Genomic DNA, 15,801 nt, shown 5'->3' with positions numbered 1-15,801 from the left:
ATTGGGTACTGAGGCCTAAAAGTTGTTAACTCTTTTCTACTTACTAACTTGCGAGTTGCACCTGAATATATAGACCTAACTGAAATACTTTTTCAAAATCTCATTTTAGTTCATTTCAATTTAGCCAAGGCACTAAACCATTACCCTCCAACATGGAGATCAATAGATGCATCTGAAATTTTCTTTCCAAGATGTCATTTAAAAAGGAGCTTTGGGAATTCCCTGGCGATCCAGGGGTTAGGACTCGGTGCTTTCACTGCCAGGGTCTGGGTTCAATCCCTGGCCAGGGAACTAAGATCTCACAAACTGCACAGTGCAGCAAAGAGAAAAAAAAAAAAAGAAGAAGTTTTGCCCTAGAAATCTGAAGACCTGAGTCCCAATTCTGGATCTGCCACTTATTAACCTGTAATGTTAGGCAAATCCACTTAATTTTTCTGAATCTGTTTCCTCTTACGTAAAATACAAATAATGATATTTTCCTTGCCTAATTCACCGAGATGATAGCATAGGGATTCCACTATGAGGAAGTACTTTGTAAATCCCAAAGTGCTGTACAAGCAGAAGCCATTAGGCAAGATGAAGAGGAACGCTCAAAAGGTCACTAGCGGGAAGAAGATTTTCAGCAGGGCTCCAAGCAAGGGGCTCACCAAGGATGACATCATAGAGAAAAATTATGCCTCTCACAATTGGTTTCCCTTTATCTTCGGTTTAGGGGGGCCAATCCAAATTGAGTCTCCAGCTGGATCCATGATGATCTTCAACCCACTGACTTCGAGGAAACCAGTCTTGGTTCTCATCTAAACTGAGTGCCCCACTCCTAGAGGGAGAGTGGCATGAGGGTTAAGTGACCCCTTGACACCAGTGAAGCCAGGGATCTGGATAATATTGGCTTGGTGAGCAGACTAAAGCGTAGAGAATTGATTGTGTGCCGCCTTGGTTACAAGCACAGAGATTTTGCAACGGAATGAGAGACAGGAGAAAAGGCAGAACTCAGAACCTGTATGAAATTATGGGTACCTCAACTCGTGAAAGTAAATCCCAAGGTGGAACAGCAATTGCGCTCTTGGTAGTCCATACAGCACTGAGCATAGTACGAACAGCTCACTCAGTAGGATGTGATGGTGACTGTCCTTGGTCTCTTTCTATTCTCCTTAGCTATAGGTTTCCCAAAGATATGTGTGGATGCAATTTACCAGGGCCCAGAAGGAAGACTGAAGGGTAGGGATGTGTTGTTCATTGATGGCGGGCCTGGCGCCCTGGTACTGAACCCCTTCTTGCTCCCTCACCCCCAACTCCCATCCTCTGGCCGGCATAGTCAGGCTTGGGAGACTGAAAGGGTTTCACTTCCGCCCGGCTGCAGGAACCACAAGTTCCAGACTAGGTCGGAATTGGAATAATCACAGTCAAAATACACCCAGATGCTCTTACACACCCAGACGCGCGCGCATCCCCGGGCCATGGGGCGCACGTGAGCCCACGCCCCGCGCACCCAGCCCTGCCCCTCGCCAGAGCATCCTCAGCAGCTGCCACAGAGGCCGCCGCCGCCGCCTCCGCCGCCTCCTCCTCCGGCCGCCGCCTCCGCTGCTGCCGCGCCTCCGCTGCCGCCGCGCCTCCTGTCCCCTCTCGTTCTCCTTCCTCTCCCAGTTCCTGCTCCCCCTCCCATCCCTTGGCGCCTGCTGCCCGGCGGCGAAGCGCAGAACCTTCAGCCGCGGCTCCCCTTCGCTCGGGCCAGTAAGAGGCTGGAACAGGTCTGTGTCGGGGGCGCTTTGTTGCAGGCTGTTGGAGCGCCAGTGGCTCCGAGAGCCGTTAGGAGGGCATGGGGCGGACGGGAGGGTAGATTATTTCTCAGTTTTGGGTCTTTTTCTATGAATAGATGGGGTGCGGTGGGGTGGGAAGGCAGCTCGGTCCCTTTGCCAGTTCGCCGTCCCTGTCGCTTCATGGCGAGATAGCTCGGAAGCTGCCCGGACTCCTGCCCCCGCCCACCCCTAAAGCTCTCTTTCTTTTCGCCCCCGCTCCCCGCATCCACTTCCCAGAGCTGAGCTTTCTCTTGTCTGGGAGCTCATGGATGGGGGAGGGGAGAGATGGATGGAGTCGATTCAGCGGGGCACCTGGGTGCATGGGGCTTTGTTGCGTACAACAAAACCAGTCCCCACCAGCTTCCAGTTCCAGGCTAGGCTGCAGTCCGCCCGTGGAGTGGGGTGTGGGCCGGGCAGTCTAGGGAAGTGAGGGAATGTGAGGGGGCACTCCCCGTGTGTGACTGGGCACACAGGAATGCAGATGTGGGAGATGGTGCAGGTTTATGTGGGATTCAGTGAGTGTGAGTTGGAGTGTGGTGTGTGTGTGTGTGTGTGTGTGTGTGGGCGCGCGCGCGCGCCATGGGGCTGGGCTACTCCTGGCATTACATGTCCTTGGGTATCATTCCATGCCAAGCCAGATTGCAGTAATACGCAGGCCGATCAGGTCCAACCTGTTCTGCCCATGTCGGAAGGGTGATGATGGTTTCAAAGTGATGGAAAACCCCCAGCTGGGGCTGTTGCTTAGGACATTCTGGATGTGGAATTTCTAGCCACATTGGCCAGGTCTTACTGGACATCATTATTTTTCCCCAAAGATGCCCAACTTTCTTGGCAGGCTTCTCTCTCTCAGCCAATGAGGATACAAAGCTCTTACAGTGATCTCTGCAGTAACTCCCCCCCTCCTAACTTCCTCACCCCACCCCTTTAATTAGTGGAGCCTCATGTCTTCTTTACTGCAGTTATGTTAGTGGTGGGTTAGGTTGTAGCTGTATGTTTGGAGAAAAAGGGGCATACTAAAAGCACTATGTCTTAGTTGTGAATTTGGTTGAGAGTTTTTTGTTGTTGTTGACCCATAAGGTGTGAATTGGCATGCTCTTTTTTTTTTAATCAAAGAGAGAAGGTATCAATAAAATGAACAAAACTGGTAAACCTCCTCTTTGACATTTTAATTTATGGTTTTAATAAAGCGTTTTTCAGCGTTCAAAAATGTACAGTTAAGGACAGTGATCGTTCACTCAAACAACTGGCATTTATTAAACACCTGCTATGTGCCAGTAGTGTTAGGTATTGGAAGTATAGCAATGAATAAATGAATAAAACATCATCTCAGCTCTCAGGGAGTGCATAGTGTGGTAGGCAAGAGAGAATGTGTAAACAGATCATTACAGTAGAGTTTGACAAGGGCCGGGCAGGTTACTGTGAGAGCATGGAAGAGGGATGCCTGGCTGGAGAAGGGGGGAATGATCAAGGAAGTCTTCACAGGGGAAGTGACATTTGAGTGAGTGTTGAAGAATTAATTCACCAGATGGCTAAGTTGAAGGGACAGCATATATAAAGGCAGAAGGGTCATAGTTAAGTAAAACTGCAGGGAGTCCTTGGAAGTGTTACTGTCACATTCTCAACAAACTCAGGATGAATCTCCCTGGACTGGGATGGTGATTAATGGTGAATGAAAAAGGAGCCAGTACTGCAGACTGATAAGGATCAGAACACATCCCCATTTAAAAAAATGTCTAGCTTATTTATTAATATTAGTGTGTTTTGCTTTAAGCAAATCTGATATGTGTAAGTATGGATTTACAAGGCAAACGAACTAGATGGACAGTATTCACATTGCAGAATTCGTTGCTTTACAAAAGGATTCATAATCAAATCATCTTAAATAACAGTGCCCCTGTGACCTTTACAGTGAATATTTTTACCAAAAATCCATCTACACAGAATTGTTCGCATAGCCAATGGATGGATACAGAAAGGTATACTTGCATTACATTGACTTTTTGCACACAAATTTACCAATTTCAGTGGAAGCATTTTCCCTCATGGTGTGGATGTTTCATAAACACTAAAAGAAAACATGAAAATGTCAGTAGTAAATATTAAATCCATTGTCTGTGATCTTTCATCATTTGAATTGTATATAAAATACAAATTAATCAGGACAGGGTCTTCAGGGAGTTTTACATCTTAGGTACTTTTAGTAGTGTCACTGGTAATTAATGATAGCACAAGATTTCTGTGCTGTGTGTTAGTTCTGAAATGGATATACAATGACTACTCTAATACTCACGCAGTGAAGCCAGAACAGGGGCACGTTCTCTTGTTTTGTTGTGTTGGCACTGATTGCACGGGCTGATGAATGGCACTGGAAATGAACCTAAGAGATGGATGATTTCTACTGGAAGTGCCTGGTGGGCACAAAATTCTGCAAGTTAAGAGTGGGGCTCTGAGGGTTTGGACCAGCATCCCGAGCATCTCCTCCCTTAAATGAACACCAAAAAGAGCCCTGGGCTCTATTAAAAAGGAGTGCCAGCAGAAGTGGGTGAGTTTGAATTGGCTTCTTCCCATCTGGCCAATGCCCTGCTGCAGAGGAAATGATGGCCTGGGGTCCTTTGGGCGCATCGAGTTCCTTTGTTCACTGGCTGTCAATACCAGAAGGTATCAGGCAGTAGCTCTAAAAACACCCCCCGCCCCCCAGCTTGGGCTGGAATGGAATTGATCTGTTGCTGTGCTAATACTCGGATTAGTCTACTGGCTAGGACACTGCTTCCCAGTGTGGGTTCCAAAAAAGACTAGTTCCATAGGATGTTAGTAGGTGTTACACACACACACACACACACACACACACACACACACAGAGTTTTGTGGTTAAGTTTACTTTGAGAAATTCTCGCTTAAACAAAAACGGTTTTGCTTATTGCAAGGCTTCTAAAAGACTTTACTAGGCTAGGGTATATCGTGACTCTCCAGGAGAAGAGAATATGCAGCATTTCCCAGATATATTTTCCCACAGAACCTTGTGTTCCAACAAGCAGTTGGCTGGGCTGGTGCGGAGAAGAACATTCTTTGGGCAATGCTGGGCAAGAGCATTTGTGCTGAGTTTGGAGGCTGTCGGTGTCTTGCTGGGTAAACTTGGATGACTCGCTTCAGCCCTCCAGGCTTTCCTTCCCCCATGTGTAAAATGAAGTTGATAATAATCATTGACTGTGATGGTGTGATGACAACTAAGATAATATCTCTGCAAGTATTTTGAGCTCCTTAGAAGAAAGGCTGTATATAAACTCAAGGTTATTATGAAAGGGAAGTGAAGAATTAAGGCAATTATCCTATAGTTCCAGCCCCGATCCTGTTTTTCTGCTACATTATTGGGCAGACTGCCTCAGTTCTCTGCTCTGCTTTGACTGCAAAGACCTATCCTCATTCAACCTTGAGTGACTCAGTTCTCTGGGCTTACTTCCTTTCACATCCTGGCAATTTCAGTGTGGCCTTTAATTTCCTGGTCCAGAGGTATCATCAGTACAGCCTCAAGAAAAGTCCCATCAATCTGAACACACCCTGCTGACCAGAAAACCCTGGAGGTGGGAATTAAATGTAGTTGGGAAGTTGCTTTTATCCTTCACACTCATCCTCTTGCAGAAGCAGTTCTAAAGGACCATCTTGGAAGCTGGCTGCTGCAGGGCTCATCTCCAGTGGCCCCAGTGGCCCATCTGGGCCAGAGTCCTGTTTGCAGGAGAGGTTTCTTGAGCACAGCTTCCGGGGTCCATTTTGCCACTAGGAGGCCGTGGCCATTAGAATAATGGAGTTCTTGAGGATTTACTGCTAAGGATCATTACAAACTGGGTTTGAGGTAGAGACTGATGTGAAGGCATTAGAGGTATAGTCTACAGTGCTCTGTACACGGACCAGCCATTCCCCGCATGAAAGCAGCAGGCTTCAGGTGCAGGAGGAAGGATTGGGTTTAGCCACAAGAGAAAACTGTGTGACTTTAAGATGTGATACTGGATATTGAGAGTGAAGTCATTCTCTGTTCTGGAGGGCTGAGTGGAAATGCCTGTCCAGGAGGGCAGAGTCATAGTATGGTAGAGCTACAGGTGCCTTGTGAAGTTCATCTGGTGTGAATGTTCTGTTTGGATGAGGAAAATGAGGACCAGAGAAGTACAGTGAGCTGCCTAAGGTCATACAGCTAACCACATGACAGAAGTCATCCTAAAAGCTAAAACTCAGATCTGCTGCCTCCTTGTGCTCTTTATACTACACCCAGCTGTGTTCTTGTGTAGTTCAGGGGAGTGTGGATTGGCTCATTCAGTGGGACTTGGAGGTCATGTCCAGGCCTGAGTTGTGTGGACTTTAGCAGAGGGACAGGTCTCTAGTGGAGCCCTCAAAGGCCATGCTTCCCCGTATCTCTCAATCTCCATTCCTCTTGAGTGTACAGTTGTGTGATTCACCAAGCCATGCGGCCAGCTGGAAACCTAAGGACTGGGTGTTCTGTCGAAATACTCAGTGGGTGATTCAAGCATCCAAGTCCCTCTATCTTGGTTATTATTAACATTGTGTGGCCCAAGGACCTCCATCAAAGCTTGATGAAAGCTACTGATGTACTCCCCAAAGAAGGACCCACATCCATTAACACGTGCATGTAATTTCACGGCCATCTGGGTCTCGGGCTCCTGCTCTGCTGGCTGTCGGTGTTGGTACACAGCCTAGGGTCACTTGTAGATGCTCCCTACATACTAAAGATTCCCAGAGCTGGAATTGTCAACCTTACCTAGGAGGGAATTGGAAATACTGGGATGAGTCTTGTGCCAAAAAGACTGGGGGTGCGGGGTTGGTTAGAGTGGCATTTCTTTAGGATACAAGAATGGGATTGAGTCCTGGACTTGAGGGAAAAACGGAAAAGGAACTGAAACGAGCTGGCCATTTCCCTTTCTCCCAGCCTTATGAAAGAGATGGGGAGGAAAGGAGGCATGGCAGGAAGAATGGCAGGAGACTTGGAAGGATGGGAGAGGGAAATCGTTCTAGAAAGGGTGTCAATCATGCCACCATTGCATGAAACGAGACTCTTCTAAAAGAAGTCAACAACTCTTCATTTCTTTCCAGCGTTTCTCGTCCTACTTCAACTTCTAAATAGCAAAAGCTCATGGCTTTGGGGATTCGAAATTGTCTTAGATGCTGGAACACATGTCCTTGAAGAGGACATTTTTAGAGGCTGGGAGTGGGAGCTGGACATTGTGGGGGAACGACACAGCTTGCCTCACTTCTTGTTAAAAAAAGCATTTTTATGATCAGAATAATATATGCTCATGCTTGTAAAAATAGGAATATGAAGTAGAATGTTCCTGGCCTCTCCACCACTGATCCCCCACTATGTTCACAGCTTGGTTTGTGTCATTTTGTGTGTGTTTCTATGAATATTCATATATGTATTCATGTGCCTAAAATAATAATAAAAGATGTGACCAAGACTACACATACTGTTCTACAACATGCTCTTCATTGGACTCTATATCTGGCGGTCTTTGCCCGCCGGTACACTTCTAGCTAGTTCATTCTGTTTAACAGTTGCATAGTATTCTGTCATCTGGTTCTGACCTAATTTCTAATACGAGCATTACTGAAATTTTGCATTCTTTCAAATTTTTACAAATTATTAAATATTGGCGCAGCCTACCTCTTTCTACACGCACCTCTCCATACTGTCACCAGCGTTTTTGTCGTATAAATTCACAGTAGTGACCTTGCTGGTTCAAAGAGTTTGGTTTGCACACCTGTGATTTTTAGAGAGCCTGCCCAATTGCCCTCCAGGAAGGTGACAGCGACTTCCCTCCCCACCTGCCCCCCATCCACATGGCCATTTCTCCATGCCCTTCCTCACCGATTTCAGTTATGTTGGTTGGTCCTTTCAGTCTCTGACAATGTGATTGCTGAAAAAAATCTCCTTTTCCTTTACATTTTTTTTGAGTACCAGCATCTTTTCGTATGTTTATAGCACATCTGCATTTCTTTTTCCGCGTTGCCATTTCATATCCTTTGCCTGTTTTTCTATTGGGTTTTTCTTTCTCACTGTGATAAATGGGATCTCTTTATATATTTTGAGTAGTAACAATTTAACTGTTATCTATGTTGCAAATATAGTAAGTAGTCTATTGTTTATCTTTTGACTTTGATTTTAGTGTCTTTCATTGCACAGAAATGTTTACGATTTTTTTTTTTTTTTTTTTTTTTTTTGCGGTACGCGGGCCGCTCACTGTTGTGGCCTCTCCCGTTGTGGAGCACAGGCTCCGGACGCGCAGGCTCAGCGGCCATGGCTCACGGGCCTAGCCGCTCCGCGGCATGTAGGATCTTCCCGGACCAGGGCACGAACCCGTGTCCCCTGCATCGGCAGGCTGACTCTCAACCACTGCGCCACCAGGGAAGCCCAATGTTTACGATTTTTAAAAATAACCATTGTCACTCTATTCCTTTATGAGCACTTCAACGATGCCACAATGAATGTCCTTGGGCTATATTATATGTGTTTGGCTCATTATTTCCTTCAGAAAAATTCCTAGGACTGGATTTGTTTAGTTTTTTTTTTCTAGATATTTCCAAACTGTCCTCTAAAGTGTTGGGTTTTTTTAACCAGTTTACACTCCAACTGCAGTGTAAAGAAGTATACTTTACTCCTCCTCTTGATGTCTTATGATAATTCAGGTTTTGCTTCTTAAGTCAAGTGCTAGGCAGAAACTCATATTTGGCACCGTAAAAGGCTGTGGGCAGAAATCCCTAACTGCACGTGAAACGCATGTAATACACGTTTCACCTTCAATTATTTCAGCAAACATGTTTTTTTAATTCGTTTCCAACTAGAACTGTGTCGAAAGCATTTTCCAACATCAAGTCCCTCTAAATTCACTGTGAAATGAATGGCTATTTAGGGCCATTTCTGCTGGCAGCAGCCGCAGCAGCCGACAATGGCAAATGAACTTTAGAGATGTACCTTGTAAGACACTTGGAACAAAGCTACTGCTGCATCTTCACTAAACTCTGAGGTCAGCTAGGTTGGTTCCAGAGTTTTCCAGAGGCTGAGTGCTGAGTAGGAGTTAGCTTCTATCCAACTTGCCTTCCTGCAAAGAGGACAAGTTTGAGGCCCTCCCATGAGGAATTATTCTAATGGAAATAAACAGTGATGTCACCCTCTGCAAAGGGAGTAGTGACAAACAGGTACAGGTGTAACTTTTCTCCTCATTCTGCCTGGGCTTGCTTCATCTTCTTGCATCTCTTTCCTGCCAACATCCAGATACGGTCAATGGAATTTTGGTGTTTACTTTAGGCCATGGGTAGGATCCACGGATTAGGAGAAGATGGATATCAGAGCGGTCATTTGTGTGGCTTAAGAACTATCTTTAGTCAGAAGAGCGAGAGCAACAGCAGTAACCGTCAGATCCCTTGGGGGTGGCAGAGCATGGGTGGGAAATGAAAGAGCAGTGATTGTGTACCCATTTTACAGATGGAGAAGACACATCTGGAAAGGAGAAATGTTCTGAGAGTTGAACATTGCTGGAAAAGGCTCCTGACATACCCCCAACACATGCTAGCTAAAAATCCGGCAACTTCTCTCCTCTAGGGATGGATATAGGTGCCTTTAAAGTGCAGCTTCCTAATTTGATATATTTAAGAGTACCCCTTGTACTTACCCATCGTTCACTTTACCTAATGTGGTATTTACCCCACCCATGGGATGCTTATTTGAACGATTGCCAGTTATTATTTGTGGTTTCCCATTTACCTCAAAATCTTGGTATTTGGAAAATGGCTTTAGATCCTATCTAATATTTGTGGGTTTTTTTTCTTTTAAAGGTTTGGACTAGAGTAAGGATCCTTCACAGGGGAACTGATGGCCAGGAATATAATTATTAGTCTTTGCTGCCTTGGAAAAAAAATGGCTTTGGTTGTTGAGTTAACGAATGTCCCATCTTAAAACTAGGGTGTCTTTTCTTCGATGCTGAACTATTTATTTATTTATGCATGCATGCAGTGCCGCGTGGCTTGCAGGATCTTAGTTTCCTGACCAGGGATTGAATCCGGGGCCGCGGCAGTGAAAGCGCTGAGTCCTAACCACTGGACCGCCAGGGAACTCCCCAACGCTGAATAATTTAAAACTGAAACATTATAGCCACAGATACCGGTCTCTACACATAAATCATGTGATACATTTCTCCTTATGGATGGTCATAAGGGAAAAGGTCATATTTTCTTTTTAAAACTATGCTTGATGCTTTTCGTAGAACTGGGGATTGTCATGTTTCGTTTTCTAATGAATTATTCTGCAAGGGTAGTGTTGCTGTTTAACTCTGATTAGAACCAGGAGAGGACATCTGTCCCCACACTTAAACTAGAAAGGACAATCTCATTAAGAGGCAAAGAGAGTCGGTAAGTGGAGCTTACAGTGAATTGGGAGACAGAGGACCCGAATTCCAGTTCTGATTTTGTTGCTAATTAGCTGTGTGACCTTGAACAAGTGCTTAATTTTCTCTGAGCCTCAGCCTCCTCACATATAAAATGAAAACATAGTTAGGAATAGATCATCTATACAAAGCATACTTGTCTGCAAAGTCAAAGTTTGCTTTGTGACAGAATCATTTGGGGGCATTTCAAAAAAAAATATGTTGGATTCCCCACCTTAACTCATTGAATCTGAAACTCCAAGAGTGGACCCAGGAAGTCTATCTGTTAACCAGCTCCTTAGAAGACAGAGAAGGCTGTAACCCCTTCCTGTGGTAACTTTCAGGGGGCAAGATTCCCTGGGCCTGAGGGAATGAAACCCATTTTCCAAAGTGGGAAAGTCCACATCTCCCAGTAGCTCTGGCTGAGAAACCTATGATATGAGACCGCATTTGGGGAGGCTGGTTTTTGACCTAGTTCCCTGGGGCTGGTTTCTGCTGAGGTGAGTGGAGAGCAGACTGTTCTTTTTAATAAGAGCAAGTCTGGATGAGCGAACTGACCAGTTATTCAATATTGAGCATATTTCAGGCCCTTTGGCACAAAATCTTCAGTCAAAGCATTTCTGAGAAAGGACAAGGAGGCTTCCAGAACTCAGCCCCTTTCTGCCCAAGCTCTCCTTTGAATCCCTTTTGAAGCTTCTGTCCCTCCTTTGACTTGTAAGCTTTTGTTTCTCTTTCCTTCAATCAACTCACAGCGTTGCAGCGGGTTCTCTTGTTTCAGGGGATTTCAACCCCTGAGCTTTTTCCTCATCTCCCCCACCCACACTGCACTTTAAACACCTTCTCTCCACCCATCACCCCTCCGGTCATCACATTACTGATTTAATTTCCTTCAGTCATAGGCCCTCTCTCAATACTGTCCTGCCCTCTAAGTGCCAAAAGGAAAGGGGTCAGCATCAAGGTACAGCCCTCTGGGGACTTCCCTGGCGGTCCAGCGGGGCTGGATTCAATCCGTGGTCAGGAACTAAGATCCCACAAACTGCATGGTGTGGCCAAAGGAAAAAAAAAAAAGTACACACCTCTTTGCCCCACTTCTTTCCCTGAGTCTCAGCCTCCAGCCCTTCCTTTCATTACAGGGGAAGTTGGAGCTAGAGAAGTGGTTCTCCAAAGGCAAACTTTCAGAGACAGCACGTCTTGCTCTTTACATATAGCCACCATTTACTGAGCCACGTGCCAGGTACTGTGCCACCCTCCTGACACGCGTCATCCCATTCAATCCCTTCCACAGCTCCATCAGGTAGGCAATCTTAGTATTCTCAGATCATGGAGGAGGAAACTGAGGCTCAGGGCCACCAAGTGACTTGCACAAGTTCAGTCAGCTGGTGAGTGGCTCAGTGATCTATCGGTCTGGTCCTGGGGCCTGCATGGTTGAACAGAGTATTCTGCTATTAACGGTTCCCTATGGCGTGTGTCAGGCTGGGTTGTACCAAAGGTGAATAGCAACAGATTTTCTTGGGTGTGAAGAGTCTGAGCTCTGAAGAGTCTGGGTAACTTTAAACACCAAGAAAGGAGGGGGAGTTGGTCTTAATGGCAGAGTCATGTTGCCAGGGTTATTACGTATCATTGTAGGGGTGGGCCTGGGAGGCTGGGTTTGATTCCTGAGAATTGAAAACTGAGTAAAGCTGTAAATATTGGCATTGAGAAGTACATTCCCGAGACCCCTGTGACTATTGTTAGTTTCATGGATCCTGGGAATGTGAAACATACTTGTTATTTTCTTCCTTCCACTCCCTTCCGGAAGCCAGTGCCACGGTTATAGAGGAGCAGAGGTAGGGAATGACTTCCTGGATGCTCTCCGCTAAAGGGGAGACTGTAAAGGGGGAGATAGTCGGGGGGAGGGCCCAGAATAGGCTGAACAACAGTCCTTCTTGTCTGATTCTCATTATCAAACTTGCAGCACGAAGCAAGGAATATTTGGCATCCACCAATACAGACTCATTGAAGTCGAATTGATATGACTCAAACTCATGAGTGCAACAAATCCATGCCCAGAGATTTCGAGAATATACCCATGGGACCAAGTCCATCTTCAAACCATAACCTAAGACCCCATTTGAAGGAGCCCAGGTTTCTCCTCTGACTGGAGTGCATGGATTGATTTAACATTGCTACACAGAAACAATTTTTTTTCTTTTTTCTCGGCTCTTTCCTGGAAGGATCTTATATTGGCTATAATTTCTCTAAACTCTCTTTTGAGTTGGAGCTGCCAGATGAAGACTCCCCCCGCCATTTTCTGCAGTGTGTATCCTCTTTATTGTCATTTCCGGTCATGAGAGCCAGTAGACATCAAGGTCTCTTAAGGCCTCAGTCACTGGCTCCGTGTCTAATGCCCACCAAGTCACTTGGCCTCGCTAAGCCTCTGTTTTCCCATCTGTAATGATCCTGACTCTCCCGTTTCCGTGGGGATATTAGAGCAAGCAGATCATCAAAAACAAATGGTCCAAGATATATGACTGTGGTTGTCTTCAGATTTTCCCTGGTAAAAGAGCTGTTTTGGAGAAAAAGAGAAGGTAGTGGAAGGTTAACACGTTAGGAGCTGGAATCATTTGCTTAAGTTCAAATCCCTGCTCTATCTCCTACTGACTATGTGACCTTGGAAAGTTTCTTAACCACCTAACTGACTTTGCTCTGTAAAATGGAAAGAATAATAATTGTACCTACTTTGTAGAGTTACAGTAAGGAATCAAAGAGATAATATATGGCAAGGGTCTGCCCCATAGTTAATGCTCAGTAAACGGCAGCTATGTTATTTTATTATTATGAGTGCATGAGTCCTGGCCCAGGCACTTTGGGTAAGTCACTTAGCCTCTTTAATCTTCCGTTTCTTCACCTGTGTAATGGGAATAATAATAGTAGTCACCTCATAGGGTTTTTTGAGGAATAAACGAGCTCATTCCTGCAAAGGTCTCAGTGCACTGCCTGGCACATAGAAGTGCTGCAAAAAGTGTTATCAGTCTGTTGCCAAATTTAGTGACCCTGTAGGCCCTTTGGTCCCTGGCTTCTCAGTGTCTGGGCCACCTTTGGGCCTCGCTTCCACCCCAGCAGACGTTTCTGATGCCTGTGAAGTATCAGAAGTACTGTTGTTTGGGGTAAACAGAGGAGATGGCCTTTCTGCATGGGGACCTCCCGAGACTAAGAGTGCTTCCTGCAAAAGCACTGCACAGTGTCACATGGGCTGCCTCTGGACAGCAGCTGATTCCCAGGCCCCCAGGTTCACAAAGTGACAAAAATGGGGACAAGGCAGACCTTGCTTAGCAGCTCCCCATAGAAGCCTGGCCCCGGGCAGCACAGAGTTTTGTTAGTTGCCCCTCCCACTCCCACGCCTCCCCTGGCAGCCCCCCGCCAGGCACCTACTCCCTTCTGGCCTTCCTCCAAGACAACAGGCCAGAGGGCCCTGCATCTCCTCCCCAAGTGGTACATCAAGAAAGGCGAGCAGATGATGCCACAGTGACAATTCCTACCTGATCGATAGAGCCGGGAATTGAATCCCGGTGACAAGGCCTGCCTTGAGGGGAGCCACCTCCCAGGGCATCACCTGCCTCAGCCTAGTGACCAGGCAACCTGCCCTGCCCATCACTGGCTGGATACCAGCCTCAAGGCCTTTCCCTATACATGTATCCCCACCTCTGGGGCCCACAGTGACTGACCATTTCAGGCACATGCTGCCCTCATCGGATTCCTCAATGTCTCTGCCTTAGTTCAGCCCTTATTATTTCTTCCCTCAACTATTCAATATCATTGTTGTTGCTGCTGTTGAAGGTATTAATAACAGAAATAATACCTAACATTCATTGAGTGCTTACCGCCTGTGAGGCACTATGCTAAATACCTTATAGGTATTCTCTCATTTCATCCTCATAGTAACCGTTTGAGGTAGGCACTATTTTTTTTTTTTTTCCGGTACGCGGGCCTCTCACTGCTGTGGCCTCTCCCGTTGTGGAGCACAGGCTCCGGACGCACAGGCTCAGCGGCCATGGCTCACGGGCCCAGCCGCTCCGCGGCATGTGGGATCTTCCCGGACCAGGGCACGAACCCGTGTCCCCTGCATCGGCAGGCGGACTCTCAGCCACCGCGCCACCAGGGAAGCCCGGTAGGCACTATTATTACGACTAGAGATATTGGTCAGCCTGCAGTATTAGGGTCCTGATAGCATCTTGGACATCTATGAAATATTCAGAAGGTGTTGCATGACGCAAGAGGACTTTCGATGTACTTTGACAACAAGCCCTTCTGTACCACCCCTTCCACTTTCCCACCAGCTGCGTGGGTACAGCAGATGTTGCTCATTCTGAATCCTGCTGGGCACCTGGCCATGGCTGGAGATGTAGGGGCCATGCCACCCCTAACTTCTTGCAGCTGAGGAGGACTGGTGCATCCTGCCCACCCTGGGTTGTTGGGGGCTAGCTGGGATCAGGCTGGGGTAGCCGCATGGTAGACATGACCAAATAAAGATTACACTTCTTAGCCCGGAGTTTTAGGCTTTTTTGCTATATGACTATAAATGACTATAACATACATTTGCAATAGCTTTTACTTAACACAGACCCCATACTCCAGCCACACCGGTCTACCCTCATCCCCAGAATACATCTTGCACATAAATAGCTGTTTCCATGCCTTTGTTTATGGTGTTCTCTTACCGGTTCTCCAAAAATGTTTCTTAAACCATCTCACTTCTTTACTCCTTTAGTCTTTCATCCTTTCGTCCCGAGGACACATTGAGCATCTGTTATATACTAGGTGCTATGCTAGGCACTTAGAATATGATTATAGACAAAACAGACAGAGGCTCTGCCCTCATGAAGCTCACAGTCTAGCGGAGGAGGTAGACATTAAACAAACAAACACAGACATATATAATTACAGTTGACCCTTGAACAATGTCAGGTTTGGGGCACCAATCTCTGTGTAGGTGAAAAATCTGCATATAACTTATAGTCAGCCCTCCATATATGCGGTTCCTCCGTATCTGCAGTTCCCATCCATGGATTCAACCAACCGCAGATCGTGTAGTACTGTGGTATTTACTATTGGAAAAAAGTCCACTTATAAGTGGACCCATACAGCTCAGACCCATGTTGTTCAAGGGTCAACTGTGCAAGTTGTAATAAGTGCTGTGAAGGGGAAGAAAGGGTGGTATGAAAGATAATAACAAGGGAGACAATTTAGATGGGAGGCAACGAAGAAAGGCCTTTCTGGGAGAAGGTGACATCTAAGCTGAGACCTGAAAGATGAACAAATAATAGAATGTTCTATGCAGAGGGGCCAACTTGGGCAGACACCGGAGGTGGGTGCTGGCCGTATTCAACTGACTGAAAGAGCTAGTGAACCAGGGAGAAAGTGATGCTCAGTGAGGTTGGAGACCAGGCGGGGGCTTGCAGGCCACAGTAATGAGTTCCCTCTTTATGCTGAGCGCAGTGGGAAGTCCCGGACGTGTTTAAGTGAGGGATCAAAATAATCCAATTTATACGTTTAAAATAGTACTCTGGCTGCTACACAAAACTGGCCTGGAGAGTGGCAAGAAG

At 46.3% G+C, this 15,801-nt stretch overlaps 1 protein-coding gene across 2 annotated transcripts in view; it reads left to right on the top strand.

Moving 5' to 3' along the window:
• The first annotated feature begins 1,547 nt into the window (after positions 1–1,547).
• Positions 1,548–15,801, top strand: part of PAK3 (p21 (RAC1) activated kinase 3) — a 277,882-nt gene continuing 263,628 nt past the window's right edge. For both annotated transcript variants that reach the window (XM_060293075.1, XM_060293076.1), the window contains exon 1: positions 1,548–1,748. The gene's annotated coding sequence lies outside the window, so the exon portion shown is untranslated. The remainder of the gene's footprint in view (positions 1,749–15,801) is intronic.

The sequence above is a fragment of the Globicephala melas genome, chromosome X, assembly GCF_963455315.2.
Source record: "Globicephala melas chromosome X, mGloMel1.2, whole genome shotgun sequence".
In the NCBI taxonomy this organism is placed as follows: Eukaryota; Metazoa; Chordata; class Mammalia; order Artiodactyla; family Delphinidae; genus Globicephala; species Globicephala melas.
Note: the sequence above shows the minus strand (reverse complement) of the source record. Positions and strands in the feature narration are given on the sequence as shown.